Source organism: Xenopus laevis, chromosome 5L (genome assembly GCF_017654675.1).
Source record: "Xenopus laevis strain J_2021 chromosome 5L, Xenopus_laevis_v10.1, whole genome shotgun sequence".
NCBI classification, from domain to species: Eukaryota; Metazoa; Chordata; class Amphibia; order Anura; family Pipidae; genus Xenopus; species Xenopus laevis.
In genome coordinates this window covers 37739060-37744346 of record NC_054379.1, presented here as the reverse complement: position 1 = coordinate 37744346, position 5287 = coordinate 37739060, and positions in this window count along the sequence as shown.

Sequence of the window (5287 nt, the reverse complement as noted above, 5' to 3'; positions counted from 1 at the left end):
AAGTACCTTATCCGCAACCCGGACCCGCTGACCATCAATAATAAGGAAGTGCTGTCATTGTAAACCGGAAGTGACATCATTGGAAGTAGGCGTGATGAGGAAAATAGAAGTCCCGCGGCCAGGACCGCGACCCACAAACCAGCAGAACCGCCTACCCGCGTTTAAACCCGCACCTGGAAATTTTACCCGCAACCTGCAGGGTGCTGCTCCAGGACTCTACCCTGTATAGGCATGCACTGTGTGACTCCTGAAATATTCTACTGCACGCGGCTAGACTTTACTTCTTTTGGCCAATACCAAGCACAAGGCTTGACTACAAACACTGTCAAATTCACTCCGCTATTTTGTAGATAGACATGACCTAGTCTTCATTTTTAAATCTATTAGGCTTCCTATTCTGCCGCTTTCTGACCCGCAACTATAGATGCTATCTGGTTGCTGTGGGTCACTGACTCTAGCGACCAGAAAACTGAGGTTTTATTTTTATGTTGCTTATATGTAGGGATGCACCGAATCCAGGATTCAGTTCGGGATTCGGCCTTTTTCAGCAGGATTCGAATTCAGCCGAATCCTTCTGCCCGGCTGAACGGAATCCTAATTTCCATATGCAAATTAGAGGCAGGGAGGGCAATCGTGTGACTTTTTGTCACAAAACAAGGAAGTAAAAAATATTTTCCCCTTCCCATCCTTAATCTGCATGTGCAAATTAGGATTCTGTTTGGTATTGCGAATGATTCAGGGTTTCGGCCGAATCCAAAATAGTGGATTTGGTGCATCCCTACTTATATGTATATTAAGGTCTATACTACCCATCTTCAGTTCTGATTTCCACACTGCTGTTTGGTTGCTAGGGTAAATAAGCCCTATTCTAAGCCCTGGGCAGTACACTCACAAACACTCTTTGCCATTTTATGTGTATCCGTAGCTCCCATTTTTACCCTGCTGCCCTGTATGGTTTATTTTTCTGCTCTGTACATGTATATATGAGGTGGCATTGGCAGATCACGTTGTTGGATGAAGTCATTTGTCCTATTATGGTTTAAATATATTGCATCATTCACCAACAGGAAGGCTCGTAACACCCCAACAAGACTTATGTTCCAAGTGCTTCCATCTAGGGCCCCACTGGAAAAAAACCTTTGCATGTTGTGTGATACCTTGGCAGTAAGGATCAGTCAGTCTGATGTACCTACTGATGGGCTTGATACGGTCGATCAATACTGGATAAGAGTGAGCTCCAGGATCCCCCTGCAGGTGGTTTCTAAGTACAGTAATTCTGAAGAATACGATAAGTGGAATAATATAAACCACTAATTGTGTCCTGGAGGGGAGTGTGGAGGCCCCTGATAGAAACCCTGATAGGCCCTGGAGCCCCCAGTCTGACGCTGCTGCTTATTAGTGTGGGGGAAGTGGTTTCTCAGTGTTTGTTTACGAATACACAGGTTGTCGAGAAAGGACACACAATAGTGACCAAAACGTTGGACTTACATTTGATTAAATAAATATATTTGATTTATTTGCCAAAGACCTGTGAATGCAGAATTTATTTTTTTTTGCTTATATATGTGCTGGACTGGTAAAACACACAATCCTGTATCCTAACACAGTGAGTTGGCGCCCTCTACTGGATAAACAAAAAGTATAAAGCATAAACACAAGTATTTTTGTACATAGTTTCTACTATGTGAAAGTCGAAGGCAAGGTACTTGTTGGGTGAGCGGGATCAGTTTTAGGGCAGAGACACAACAAATCGCCTCTTCTTTGGGCCACTTATCTCCCCTTCGTTTTTCGAAGTTGCCTCACGAGGAAACTATGGGCGATTTTGTTAAGCCGAATCTATCAGAGTGCCATCCCGCCGGCGATTTAGATTCTAGCCGGTGGGATGGCAGTTCTGGGAGATTAGTTGCCTAATCTATATATATATCCCCAAATCTCCATGCGTGTATTTGCCATTAAAGCGGAAAAACTCATGGGCTAATTTATGAGCCTACCCTCAATGCAGATGTGCAAATATGTACACAATCATTGAAGTATTGCCTTCATTATTAAAGGTACAGGTATGGGATCCGGAAACCCGTTATGTAGAAAGCTCCGAATTACTGAAGGGCCATCTCATCTAAACTCCATTTAATCAAATTTTTTAAAAATGATTTCCTTTTTCTCTGTAATAATAAAACAGTACCCAGTACTTGAGTCTAACATCCTTATTTGAGACAAAATAATCCTATTGGATTTATTTAATGTTTGCATAATTTTTCAGTAGATTTAAGGTATTGAGAGCCAAATGACAGAAAGATCCTCTTATCTGGAAAACCCCAGGTCCCAAGGATTCTGGATAACAGGTCCCATACTTGTACTTATGCATACACTCCTCCAACTTGCACAACTTTGAGACAAACACAATCTGGGCCATCCAGTCTGTTCTGAAGAATTGCACAAGTACGTCTGTAGATGCAGGATAGGTACAGCAGGCTATTGCCTAAACAATCATGCGAAGATAACATTTTAACCAAGCTGTGGAAATAGTGCAGCACCCACTCTGACAATTTTGCTTTGAGTTCTTACACATTTGTGCACATTTTAACTCACTGGATGCCATTGCTCCAGGCTCAAATCTGCATGGGACCACAAATAACACTGAAACTGTGGGGGGAAAAAATGCTGCTGCTGGTGTTGTTGTTGCATCTGAAATTGCACTTGCAGTTGAGCTTTGCGTTTGTTTTTGAGCTCATTGGTCTATGGCACAGTGTTGCCATAACCGGAATGAAAAGGGAAGTGAATACAATCCCATAAACCCATTTACTATCAGGGACTTTCTAGGTTCTAAGAAGTCCTCCATAGGCTAAAACTTGAATAAAAGTTTGCTGAAAATGTAGGCGTTGCATACATCCCGCGGTTAACAGCGGTATGCATATTTTTTAAGCAAACACTGCTTTGGGCCATAGAGAAAATTCTTGACCCAACGGCTTTGAAGGTGTCAGATTAGAAATCTTAATTACCACATAAAACGTTAAAGAAAGATAACCAATCATCAAAATCAAAAATGCTTCAAAATGCTTGCTCTCCTATCCATGTTATTAGGGTGGTGGCAGACAGAGATTATTCGCCCATCGACAAATCTCTACTTCGGGCGACTAATCTCCCCCAAATGCCGTTTTGCTGGCAAGAATACAAATTGCCGGGGGGATAGCATACATTTCCGAAGTTGCCTCACAAGAAAACTTCAGGCAATCCGAAGCTATTCGTACGACATCCCGTCGGTGATTCGTATTCTTGCTGGCGGGAAGGCATTTGGGGAGATTTGTCTCCCCGTGTGCCACCACCCTTAGATGTTGGTTATTGTTAACTATTGTGTCTCTGTGCTTCCTCACCTGTCATTACTGTTGTCCATTGTCCCTGCTGCCTTTGGTGGTGTGCCAATGCCTTAGCCGGGATATTACATATGAACTGTGGGCTCTCTTCTCTTTCTTCTGTGTGGCCAATAATAGCCCTTATCTTTTTATTTTATTGCAAACATATTTAGAACAAAGAGCTTTTTTTTTTTCTTTTTTTTTTTCAAAGCTGAATAAAGCCGGCCATAGACGCAAAGATCCTTACGATTTTCGACCGTGTGGAAAGCCCCGATATATTTCTTCCAATGGAGATCTGTCGTTTGGACGATCTTACAGGTTAAAAGATTTCTGACTGCTGATATCTCTGCATTTATTGCCGATCGGATGATTTTCAGATGGAGACTGTCACTAGCTTTGGTCGGACATAACTTTCGTAGAATTGCTGTCAGGGGCAGAACATCGGCTGATCGGTTCTTTTACTACTTTATTTGATCTGAAAGGTTAGTGGCAGGTCTGGAGATGGGGAAGTCCGATCGTTCGAATCTTTGCATCTATGGCCAGCTTTACATATACAATAGGGATGCACCGAATTTACTTTTTTCTGATTCAACTGAATCCCGAATCCTTTGTAATAGACTCTGCCAAATACCGAACGAAATCGGAACCTTAATTTTCGTATTTGTAAATTGGGGGAAGAGGAAAACATTTTTGACTTCCTTGATTTTTGTTGGATTCGGTTCCACCAGGCACTGTTGAAAAAGGCTGAATCCACCAGGTCCTGTTGAAAAAGGCTGAATCTTGGCCAAATCCCAATCCTGGATTTGGTGCATCCTTAATATACAGCAGTGACGTGTGGGTCAGGAAAAAACTATTGTAGGACCTACACCCAACCCATACCAGGATCATCTCGCTCTGTACTCTACTTCTGTGAGTACCTATGGTTTAAAGACAGGGAATCTTCAGGAGCAGAGGAGGAGTGTTCTTCCCCAGTCTGACCCACCCCTAACCCACAATGGTTGACAACATTTCAACCTGAACCCACCCAACTGGTGGTCAGGGACACTGCAGGATTCAGGTCAACCCGAATTCTGAAAAGTTCAAAGTTATTCATTTAATTAGTAGAGAGAGATATTCTGAGACAATTTGCAATTGGTTTTCATTTTTTATTAATTGAGGTTTCCGAGTTTAGCTTTTTATTCAGCAGCTCTACAGTTTGCATTGTAAGAATCCATATTAATGTTTATGGTTTTAATATGACCCAATTTAAAGTTTTTACACATTTGCCTACAAACAGATGTAGGTACAGGGACCCGTTATCCAGAATACTTTAGACCAGGGGTATTCCAGATTCTGGGATCTCCCTACTTAAAATTTAAAATCCTTTAGGGCAGAGACACGTAGAGATTCAGGGAGATTTAGTTGCTCAGTGACAAATCGCCTCTAATTCGGGTGTCTAATCTCCCCAAACTGCCTTACTGCCGACTAGAATCTAAATCACCGGTGGGATGTTACTCTGATCGATTCGTTTTCCAAAGTCACCCGAAATTGCCTCACGAGGAGACTTCGGAAAACGAATCGCTCTGAGGTCGAGGAGATTAGTCGCCCGAAGAAGCGATTTATCGCCGGGTGACTAATCTCCCCGTGTGTCTCTTAAACATTAAATAAATCCAATAGAAATGTTTTGACTTAAATAAGGATTCTTTATATCTTATTTGCGATCAAGTACAAGGTACTGTTTTATTATTAGAAAAAAAAAGAACATTTTTAAAAATTTGGATTATTTGGATAAAATGAAGTCTATGGGAGCTGGCCTTCCCGTAATTTGGAGCTTTCTGGATAACAGATCCCATACCTGTACATATAAATGCGTATGGCACATTAAAAGTAAATGTAAGTTACACAGCAAGGTCACTTATCCCTGTAAAAGAATTTAAAAAAACACAATAGCAAGAAAA